The sequence below is a fragment of the Dipodomys merriami genome, unplaced genomic scaffold, assembly GCF_024711535.1.
Source record: "Dipodomys merriami isolate MVZ:Mamm:240054 unplaced genomic scaffold, mDipMer1.0.p SCAF_39, whole genome shotgun sequence".
NCBI lineage: Eukaryota > Metazoa > Chordata > Mammalia > Rodentia > Heteromyidae > Dipodomys > Dipodomys merriami.
Genome location: NW_027205492.1, coordinates 3,570,313 through 3,582,500, shown reverse-complemented (window position 1 = coordinate 3,582,500; position 12,188 = coordinate 3,570,313).

Sequence of the window (12,188 nt, the reverse complement as noted above, 5' to 3'; positions counted from 1 at the left end):
CTAGAAAAGACAACACTATCAATGTCACATCCATAAACCTTCACTGGCCTGACTTTGTTCTAAACAAGACTGCATAACCAGGCGAATTTGATCAAAGTGCATTAGATGGGTGTGTGGAAATATCACAATGAAAGCCCTTTGTACAACTAATAGACGCGAATAACAAATGCAGCTAACCAAGTGAACTTCACCGTTTGGGATGAGGATGTGTCAGGATTTTGTTTTTGGTGCTGTCAGAGTTTTATGGTTGCTGTCGGCCAACATGTCTGTGTCTCTCTCCCCTCGATTACATGTAAGCCTGAGATGTTCATCTGCTTCACTCTGCCTCATCACCAGCACCCTGAACCATTGCTGTGCCTGTCGGTGCCCAGTGAGTATTTGTTGAATGAGGATGTCATAAACATTGGGTCTTCTAATGATTCTGTAAGGAAGAAGCTGTCACGTCATTATACAGTCAGGGAGCTCAAGACTAAATGAACTTGAAGTGATAATATTCATGATCATAATAGGCTGACAATGTGGTTCAGTGGTAAAGAATTTGCTTAGCATGCACTGGGTTTGAGTCCCAGCACTGCAAATCATCCTTATCACTAACATTTTGAGCTTGTTACTAAGCATAATATGTATAGGAAAAGTATATGGGGGAACTAGGCGGCTGTAATCCTAGCTATTCAAGAGGTTGGAATCTGAGGATTGAAGTTCAAAGCCAGCTTAGGCAAGAAAGTCAATGAGATGCATCTCTCCAATAAACTACCAAGAGAACCAGAAGTGGAGCTGTGGCTCTAGTGATAGAGACTAGTCTTGAGCAAAAAAGCTCAGGGACAGCACCTAGACCCTGAGTTCGAGCTCCAGGATCAACACATGCATGCACATGTGTGCTCTCTCTCTCTCTCTCTCTCTCTCTCTCTCTCTCTCTCTCTCTCTCTCTCTCTCTCTCTCTCTCTCACACACACACACACACACACACACACACACACACACACACAAGTATATGTGAGTTCAGGCCTGGTGGCTAATGCCTGTAATTCCAGCTACATGGGAGACAGTGGCAGGAGGATCATGTTCTGAGGCCAGCCCCTGGGCAAAAAGGATACCCTATCCAAAAAATAAACTAAAGCTCATGTGGAGCTATAGCTCCCAAATTCAGGTCCCTGTGCCACCATGGGAGCAAACAATTATGTGGAATATATGTGCAGTGCCCTAACTTTTCCTAAGTTGAGAGTCCTGATAAGCACCTCTAGATCAAAAAGCAAAACATATGGGGCAGAAGGAGGCTGCACTTAGGATTAGCCACTGCATGGCTTCATGATCAGCCACGGAGCTGTGTATACAGGGTCATGCACGAGGGTTGCTGGAGCTTGCCTCCACACACGGTGCCCACCTGTAGGAGTTTCACATTCCCTGGAAGTCACACACCGTACCATACCACACCTTACCGTACCATACCATACCGTACCATACCATACCATACCACACCGTACCATACCGCACTGAACCAGTAGATCTCCCTACTTTGTGCCCGATGCCTTCATCTTCCACTAGCAGAGGCCTTTCCAATCCTGAAAGCCTAGCAGACAAAGAACCTAGAGAAATGCAAAAGTCCTGGGCAAGAATGAGCGCGGAAGTGTCATCCAAGAGATGCTGGCCCCTCATCCCCAGCAGAGCCTGCATCCTGGAACCTGGACTTGCATGCACATCTGCTTTGACTCCACTGTCCACAAAGGGCCTCTGTCAGCCCTCAGAGCCCAAGGTCTCCTGGCACTGATCACTCTCAGGCCTTCTGCAGGGTACTAGGGGTAGGTGCTAAACAGAAACAGCAGAGCCCACCCAGTCTTGTCCATCCACAGCCCTTCCCCCTCTGAGTACCATGGTCTCACCAAAGTTTCCCATCCCAGCTGGTCTACCCTCCAGCACTCACTCTACTTAGTACTTCTTGGTTCTTAACTTGTTTTGCTTTATTTTTTAATAAACAAAAATTTTTGTTGGATGCTGGTAGCTCCTGCTTATAATCCTAATTACTCAGGAGGCTGAGATCTAAGGACCATGGTTTAAAGGCAGCCTGGGCAGAAAGGTCTGTGAAACTCTTACAATCTACAATAAGCAGAAACAAAAGCTGAAAGTGGAAGTGTGGCCCTTGTGGTAGATCACCAGCCTTAAGTGAAAAGGCTAAGAAACAGTGCCCAGGTCCTGAGTTGGTGCCCAGTACTGACACGAAAATAATAAACAAACAAGCAAACCATTTCCCACTCCTTTTAGCCTCTAGAAAGAAGCCAATTTTGCATCTATAACCAGCTCATTACCAATTTTTTAGGGGGAGGGATCTGTCCTGGGGCTTGAACTCAGGGCCTGGGTGCTGTCCCTGACTGAGCCTCTTTGTGCTCAAGGCTAATGCTCTACCACTTAAGCCACAGTGCCACTTGCCGCTTTTTCTGTGTATGTGGTACTGAGGAATTGAACCCAGGGCTTCAAGCATGCTGGGTGAGTACTCTACCTCTAAGCTACACACCCAGCCCTTCCAAATTATTTTTAAAGACAGCATCTCACTATGCAGCCCAAGCTGGTCTCAAACTCCCAACCTCTCCCAAGTGCTGGAATTACAAGCCTGTACCACCACACCTGGTTTTATATCCATATTCTTTTTTTTTTTTTTGTAAGACATGGGGCTTGAACTCTGGGCTTGAGCGCTGTCCCTCAGCTCTTCAGCTCAAGGCTAGCGCTTTACCGTTTGAGCTACAGTGCCATTTCCAGTTTTTCTGGTGTTTTATTTATTATTATTATTGGAGATAAGAGTTTCATGGACTTTCCTGCTTGGGCTGGCTTTGAACCACAATCCTCAGATCTCAGCCTCCTGAGTAGCTAGGATGACAGGCGTGAGCCACCGGCGCCTGGCCTATCCATATTCTTCTTTACCTATATTCATGTCTTCTCTCCAGATTCTCTTCTGAACAAATTTCTAATACCTCCTAGCTCCTTCTAGAACAAATAGGTTAAAAAGGTCCTTTAGTCATGCTAAAAAATGAATGAATGAATGAATGAATCTGAATTTTTTTTCAATGTGATCATGAATGCTCCTTTCTCCCAGATCCCATACTCCTGAACCTAGCCTGGTACAGGATGCGACTCTCTCCAGGGACAGAAACCACCATTTGCTTGCTTTCTGACACATTTCACAGCAGCTCAGTGATGGCCGTGCTGCAAAAAGCCACTCCAGCCTGGGCCCACAGCTCACGTTCGGCAACTGTGTCCCGCTAATGGATGCACGTGTCTATTGTGAAGCCAACATAAAAGTCGCCATGGAGACATGGTCACAATAGCTAATTAGACAAAGGAGAACATTTCTCAAGCCTTGAAAGACATCCAGGATGCAATAAGCGAACATCATCTTAGTCCATTGTATTCCTGCCCACTTCTCCCTAGAAACCTCTGGAGACCGTCCCTGGTGACAGGACCTTATTATAGAGCCAGATTCTTTAACCACCTGCTCAGAACATTCCAGGCCCCCACCCCCACAATTTGGGTTCTGGCATGATTTCCCAAAAGCAGCCACAGGGACACTCACCCCACGGCTGGCACACGCAGACTGGGCTGTCCCACGCTGGGATTCTACTCATACTCTGGGCCATGTGGTCCTTGTCCTGTTCCCTCTTTCCATTGAACCAACCTGACATGGACAGTAGTGGCCTGTGGTGACCCAGAGTCTGCACTCACTGATGATTTAGGATGTATAAATTGGGCTTTTTGTTGATACGTTGGGTGTGGGGCTTGAACTCAGGACCTGGGCATTGTCCCTGAGCTCTTTTGCTCAAGGCTAGTACTCTACCACATTGAGCCACAACACTACTTCCAGTTTTCTGGTGGTTAACTGGAGATAAGAGTCTCACAGACTTCCTTGCCTGGGCTGGCTTTGAACTATGGTCCTCAGATATTAGCCTCCTAAGTAGCTAGGATTGCAGGAGTGAGCTACCAGTGCCCAGAAAACTGGGCTTTTCTTGTTGAATTCAGCCCGATTGAGTGTGAAAGCCATGATTATTAACTCTCCTACATACTCTGAAGAGAAGCTGGCTTTCTCACCAAACAGGTATAACATGAACATAATGTATTTACAAAATCTCTGCAGGGAGGGAGGGAGGGAGGGAGGGAGACAGACAGACAGACAGACAGACAGAGACAGAGACAGAGACAGAGACTGTCTTTCCTCCAATGTTGTGCCCTACTATGTGTGTATATATATATATATATATATATATATATATATACATATATATTTCCATTTAGTACACAATCTCAGATACACTGAGAAATGAATGCAAATCCACACATCCAGCATGCTTGGCCAGAAATACCCAAACATAAGTAAAAACTAGATGGTCATTAAACACACTCCTGTCAGAATCAAGAAAGAAGCATCTCAAAAAGACAACCCAGCTTACCAGAAAATACAGCCCCCAAATGGGAAGAAATTTTCACATGAATATTCTTGGCTATAAAACTATAGAATAAGAACATGAGTTCATTTGAAAATTCTGAAGATGCACTGATCCAACAATTGAATGACATGAAAAAGAGATACCTCAGGAAATAAACTGAGACCAAAAAACATTATAATACCCACAGATGAATGTCAAAAAAAAAAAAAAGAATAGATGCTGCCAAAAACAGAATCACAACGGGAAAGACAATGGCTACTAGGAAAGGCAAAGATGTAAACAATTAACAAGATGCTCAGAGACGCTGAAGAGACTGGAAGATACAGAAATCAGGTGCAAGCCCAGCAAATGCAGCAAAGTATTCAAGATAAAATACAAGAAAATCTCCCCTGAAGGAAAAAAAAAACAACTCATTCTGCAGATTAGGAAATTGTATACAAAGGCATGCCAAGATGTATTTTGATTAAACTCATTGAATTTCCTGGACAAAAGAATGAATTCTTGAGACATTTGTTTGACTATTATGGCTCAACTACATTCTATCTCTTTAGTCCCTCCTCAGGCCCCACAAACACTGTACTAAAGAAATGTGTAGAAGACTAAACTCTAAAGAACACGTGTAGCAGAAATGAGAACAGAGAAGAGAGACCAGAAAACGTTCGAAGATAAAGGTAAATGGATGAATGAGTGGCACTGGGTCCAGAGAAAGCAGAGTTCTCCATAACCCCGGACAGGGAAAGCAGGTTGGACTCACGTGGCGTGGCGCCAGCCAGCCCCTTGTGCAGACAGGAACGCCAGATGCAGTCACTGTCCCCTGATCATGAAGGACCCAGGCTGACCAGCACGGCTGGGCGATGCTGCTGCTGCCTGCCTTCCCATCTTACACATGAGTGTGAGGTGCAGCTGGGGGTGGGGACGAGCTGCTGTGATGGGAACCCCAGAACTATGTGCAAATCTGAGCCCTGAGCAGTAGGAAGCAGAAGCCTTTTTTCTACCCACTCCTCCGAGCCCTGACAGACAAGCTGCTGCCCTCAGGCACAGAGAAACTCAATCTGGCGAAATAACCCCTGAGAAAAACACTTGGGGACTTGGGGATATGGACAATTGGAGTCTCCCAATAGTACCCCCAAATCCTCAGCTCTTCAATTCAGAGTGATCAATAAGAACTCCACCCTAATTCACACTGAGCTTCCAATGAACCTGTGTATGTGTGTGTGTGTGTGCGCGCGCGCGAGCGTGCGCGCGCTGGTACTGGGTAGGGCTTGACTTCACATTCTTTCTTGGCTCTCATCAAAGTTGGTGCTCTACAACTTGAGTCACAGCTCCACTTATGACTTTTTGGTGGGTAATTGGAGTTAAGAGTCTTGAAGGCTTTCCTGCCTTGGCTAGCTTTGATCCTTGATCCTCAGATTTCATCTCCTCAGTAGCTAGGATTACAGGCATGCACTACCAGCACCCAGCCTTCCAATAAGACTTTAAGTGCCTCTCTCTGGAATATGAATAGACAGATAGGGACTCCCAGACACTGGGAGAGAACTTCAAATATGAAAATGGGAGAACTGAACTAACAGACTAGAACTCCAAAGGGACCAGAGAAAGAGAGAAGAGAGACATGTGATGGTGACGGTGTTTCAATAGTGCCCCAAGTGGGGAAAAGTAAAGATGCTTTGGTAAACTGGCCAAGTCATTTAGAACTAAAGGGAACTACTTACAGGATTGAAGTGTGTGTGTGTGTGTGTGTGTGTGTGTGTGTGTGTGTGTGTGTGTATGAGAGAGAGAGAGAGAGAGAGAGAGACAGAGAGAGAGAGAACACATGCATGTGCACATCTCTATGTGTGTATAAGTGCCAAGAATGGAGGAAAGTAGACAGGAGGTGGCTGATTTTCATTGTAAACTGTACAGCAAAACTGATTTTTTTTAAGTCTGTGCATTTTACCTGGCACCAGGGGCTCACACCTGTAATCCTAGCGACTCAAGCGGCTGAGATGTGAGGATCAGGGTTTGAAGCCAACCCATGCAGGAAAGTCTATGAGACTCTTCTCTCCAATTAACAACTGAAAAGCCTGAAGTGGAAGTAGAACATTAATTAGCCTTGAGCAAAAAGCACAGGGACAGCACCCAGACCTTGAATTAAAGTTCTAGTACCAGCACACACAAAAAAAAAAAGGGAGGAAAGAAAAAAGGAAGGAAGGAAGGAAGGAAGGAAGGAAGGAAGGAAGGAAGGAAGGAAGGAAGGAAGGACTTAAAGTAAATAAAGCCAGGTGCCAATGGCTTACACCTGTAATCCCAGCTACTCAGGAGGCTGAGATCTGAGAATCGTGGTTCAAAGCAGCCTGGGCTGGCTGAGACTTTTTTTTTTTTTTTTTGGTCGGTCGTGGGGCTTGAACTCTGGGCTTGGGCACTGTCTCTGAGCTTTTCAGCTCAAGGCAAGCACTCTACTGCTGAGCCACAGTGCCACTTCTGGTTTTCTAGTGGTTTATTGGAGGTAAGAGTCTCACGGACTTTCCTACCCAGGCTGTCTTTGAACTGCGATTCTCAGATCTCAGCCTCCTGAGTAGCTAGGATTAAAGGCGTGAGCCACCAGCACCTGGGTTGGCTGAGACTCTTACAGCCAATTAACCACCAGAAAATTGGAAGTGGTGCTGTGGCTCAAAGTGGTAGAGCACTAGTCTTGAGCTGAAGAACTCAGAGACAGCGCCCAGACCCAGAGTTCAAGCCCATGACCAACAACAAAAAACAAAAAATATAATAAAATAAAAGGTAAATAAAATCCCAGAAAGCTGAAGATAACACCCCCCAAAACATACCATTCATAAATATTTGAGGCCAACAAAACTAGAGGCCCTTCTGGTCTGGCTCCTCACTTGCCAGATGGGTAAACTGAGGCCCAGAGGGATGAGCAGGAAGCCATGGCCATGAGTCAGTGTGTGGCAAAGCCACACCTAGTCTTGTCCCCCTCAACTCCAGGGCTGGTGCCTCTCCTCCCAGGTGCCCCTCTTCCAGCCTGGCAGGGTCTGAGCGTCCTGTGCCTGCCCTCGCTGGTCCCTGGGTGGGGGTGGGGGTGGGGTTCTCGCACCGCATTTTGCTGCATGTCAGGGCTGGTGACAGCTGTGTCAAACCAAATGTTCACAGTCATTACTCACGGAAACTGCACGAGTTCCAACTCAAGAGGTTTCGGAATGAATCAGGGTCCCCAACTCTCCTCTCCCCACCTCACCGCAGCCTGTACACAGGAAGCTTTCAAGATGAGTCCCATTGTTAGTCATCTTGGCCTAGTGAGAGCACGCTGGATGTGTCCCCGGCTTCACTTCCTTTCCAGCCAGGGACCAATGTCAACAGAAATGCTCACCTGCTTCAAACACGCTTCTCCGCTGGTCCCTGTCTGCACCCGCCCAGCACCTGCCTGGCCCAGGCTCATGCTCACTCTTTTCCCAGGCCTCCTCTCAGATGTCACTTTGGCTACATCTGGGGTCACCCTCTCATAGACCAAAACCACGTGTGGGGTACTATTCTAAACACTCCGGTTCACCTTTGCACATTTGACTGCCCATTTTGAGGCCAGGTGATCTGAGAGCTCAGAGGTACTGGCCCCTGCTACTCGATCCAGCCCCAGCTCCGTCACTCACCCCATGCCTTCCCCCGCACCCCCTCCAGCCATAACTGCCTTCTTATGCTTCCTCCATGAAGAAAGCTCATTTTCACCTCAGGGCCTTTGCATATGCTCTTCCTCTCTTGTAGCTCCTTCTGCCTAGTGAACTCTTTTTCACACTTCAGATCTTGGATCAAGCAAAATTTCCTAAGGGAAACCCCGTCACACCCCTCCTTGGGTTCCCGTAGCTCCCCTTCCCTCACGAGGCATCCTGACCGCCTCATCCTTCCAGGCAGCCTCCATAAACTGTAATTTCATGTTTAAGGTGATGTCTTGATGTCGAAAAAACGAACTTTACAACTTTGGCGTGGGGGGTGGGGGAGGACTGGGGAGCAGGGGAGGGAGATGGGAAGGGATGGGAAGGGGAAACAAGGAGGAGGCAACAATGCTTGATAAGAAATGTACTCATTACCTTGCTCATGTAATTGTAACCCCGCTGTACGGTAGTTTTTTAAAAAGGTAACGTTTTGTTTTGTTGGTTTTTTTCCCCTCTATTTTCTGGCTCCTCTACAGACAGGATTCTAGAAGGAAAGGGTTGATGTCTGTTTCCCCCCACCTAGAAAGACACACAGTAAAGGCTTCATTACTATATACTGAATGGATGATGGATGGATGGATGATGGATAATGATGAATAGATTGGTAGAAGATGGACAGATGGATGATGGATAGAGGATGGATAGATGAATGGATGATAGATGGGTGGATGGATGGATGGATGGATGATAGATGGAGAGATAATGGATAGATCATGGGTGTATAGATGGATAGATAGATAATGGATAGGGAATAGGTAGCCAGATGGATAATAGATGGGTGGATGACAGATGGAAGGATGATGGGTGAAAGGTAGATGAACAGATAGAGGATAGGCTTACAATGGGTAGAAAAGAAAATGTTTTAGGGCTGGGAAGTGGTAGAGTGCTTGTCTAGCATGCATGAAGCCCTGGGTTTGATTCCTCAGTACCACATAAACACAAAAAGCCAGAAGTGAGACTGTGGCTCAAGTGGTGGAGCATTAGCCTTGAGCAACAGAAGCTCAGAGGAGCCAGGTGCTGTTGGCTCACTGGTGGCCAACTGTAATCCTAGCTACCCAGGAGGCTGAGATCTGAGGATCACGGTTCAAAGCCAGCCTGGGCAGGAAAGTCCTCCAGACTCCCATCTTCAATTAACCACTCAGAAAACAGGAAGTAGCAATGTGGCTCAAGTGGTAGAGTACTAGCCTTGGGCTGAAGAACTGAGGGACAGCACCCAGGCCCAGAGTTCAAGCCCCATGATGAAAGAGAGAGAGAGAGAGAGAGAGAGAGAGAGAGAGAGAGAGAGAGAGAGAGAGAGAGAGAGAGAGAGAGAGAGAAAGGAAGAGAGAGAGAGAAAGGAAGAGAGAGAGAAATGAAGGAAGGAAGGAAGGAAGGAAAGAAAGAAAGAGAAGGAAAGAAGCAAGCTCAGAGACAGTGCTCAGGTCCTGAGTTTGAACTCCAGGACTGGCAAAAATAATAATAATAATAACAATAATGTTTTAAAGAAAACAAACCCAGGTCGGTTAAGCTCCTTCCTAAAGAAAATAATGATAAAAAAAGACTTGACACTCTCCAAGTAAGAAGTGATCAAAGGATGAGAGGAGCTTTAAACTGCCCCTGCCCCACACCTCTGGCCCTGGAAGCCAGAGCCCACCCCCTAGAGTACAGTCTGAAAACTCTCCCAATGACCTTGCTGTGCAAACCACACACCTGGAGCTTCAAAGATGCTGACAAGGGAGTCCAGGAAGAGAGAAAAATCTACATAGTTAATAAGTACCCTGGTAATTCTGTGTTCCAGATCTCCATTTCAAGGTCCCTAGACGAGAGTGATTCTGGGCAAATCCATACCTCCATCTATGCCCATCTATGCAGAAGCCAGTGGGAGTCCAAAGCTGGGGCCGTGCTGCCCTCTGGTGGTGTGTTGCCACATTGCCGCATGCAGCTTCCTAAACTGGTGCAAATTGGTGCCTGTGGCCTGGTCCTCTCTAACATTCTTGTCCAGGTTTCAGTGTGGGGTCAGAGCACCTGGATCCAAAATCAGTGTTTCCAGCATTTCAATTCCTTGGGCACTGCAAGGAATCATCACTTTCCTCCATTTCATTGTATCTTAACTCAATGACTGTGTTCTAACTGTAAACAATTCAATTTTAAAGACAAAATTGAACATCCAGAGTAAGTGGGGAACAAATAGCTTGGTGGTAGTAGATACGTTGCTGCTTAGCAAGCATGAAGCCTTTAGTTAAAAACTGAGTACTGTCAAAACATAAGCATATATGTGGCTCAACATGGTGGCACATACCTATAACCCTAGCACTCAAGAGGCTAGATTGGGAGGATCAAGTTTGAGGCCAACCCAGGCAGAAAGTTAGCAAAAGCTCATCTCAAAAAAGCCAGGAGAGCTGGGTGCTGGTGGCTCACACCTGTAATCCTAGCTACTGAGGAGGCTGAGATCTGAGGATCACGGTTCAAAGCCAGCCTGGGCAGGAAAGTCCGTGAGACTCTCATCTCCAATTAAGCACCTAGAAACCAGAAGTAGCACTGTGGCTCAAGTGGTAGAGCACTAGCCTTGAGCTGATGAGTGCAGGGACAGCGCCCAGACCCAGAGTTCAAGCCCCATGACCTGCCACCCCCCCCAAAAAAAAAAAGCCAGTAGTGATGGTTCATACCTGTAATCTTAGCACTTAGGAGGCTGAGGCAGGAAGATCTGAAGTTTCAGGCCAAAATTGGCTATATAGTATGATTTAATCTCAAAAACACAAAGCAAAATAAACCTTGTTGGAAGTATGGCTCAGAGGTAGAGCACTTGCCTAGCATATGCAAGGCCTTGTGATCCTTCTCCATGAAATCTGAGTCAGATTCAGTTACTTGCTGGAACACTGAGTAATACAGAGATTTCGTCTTTAGAACAAGTGAAAAAAATATCCTAGACTATATCTGCAGGAATAAGAATCAGTTAACAGCTCTATTCCTTCATACTGAGCTCATCTGAGCTTTTTATCATCCATTTCCATTAAAAGTGGGAAATAAAATTGCAAAGACAAAGTAGAAAAGCCCCTTCACAAAACACTTCTATCTTTTTTTCTTAAGACAAGGCTTTACTCTGTAGTCTAGGCTGTCCTCAAACTCCTGCCTCAGACTCCTAGGTGTTCGAATCACTGATATGTACTATGAACTAGCTCACTAAACCCCTCTTTAGGTGAATGCATTGGTATTTCTCTCTCTCTCTCTCTCTCTCTCTCTCTCTCTCTCTCTCTCTCTCTCTCTCTCTCTCTCTCTCTCTCTCACACACACACACACACACACACACACACACCATCCAAATGTGATCTATCTGTGAAGGGAAAACTCCCACACCAGCACCTGAGGTGTCTTCTGTTTGAGGGTGATCCTTAGTCCTCACTGACTCTCCCTGGAGTTTGAGTCTCTTTGGTCTCTAGAACTTCTACAGAGGTGACTATAATTTAGTGATGACCCCTGCTAATCCACTCTGGGAGACCCAGAGGCCACAGTTGTTTGGAAGTTAGGTGACAGGACTTGGTTGTGCTAACATTAGACCTGTGTTTTGGAAGTAGGAGCAGAACTTCTGGGTTATCACCCTCTGAGTTAGTTAATGTAAATGTTGGCTCAATTAGCCCACAGGGTGCCCAGATAAAACATCACTTCTTGGTGTCTCTTTAGTGAAGTTTCCAGAGAAGATCAGAACTTAAATCCAGAACTTAAATCTGAGGACTGGGTGAAATAGATAACCTTCTCCAATGTAGATGGGCCACACTCTGATACATGGAGAGCCGGAATAAAGCAATATGCGGTAGAATTTACTCCCTTTTCCTTCTTCACTGCTTGAACAGGGACATCTCATCTCCTCTTCTGCTCCTGAACTAGGAGTTACACCATTGGTCCAAACTACCCCCTCCCACCAAAAAAAAACCAGTATAACCTCTGATAATATACCAGAAGAAGCTAGTTTAACAATACAACAGTAAAAAGTTGACTCTAGAAACAAACAGAACTGAAACCAAATGTAAGTGATACAATAAATATACATGGGTTAAATTTATCAAGACTGAGACCAACATCCTAGTACCACAATAAAAAT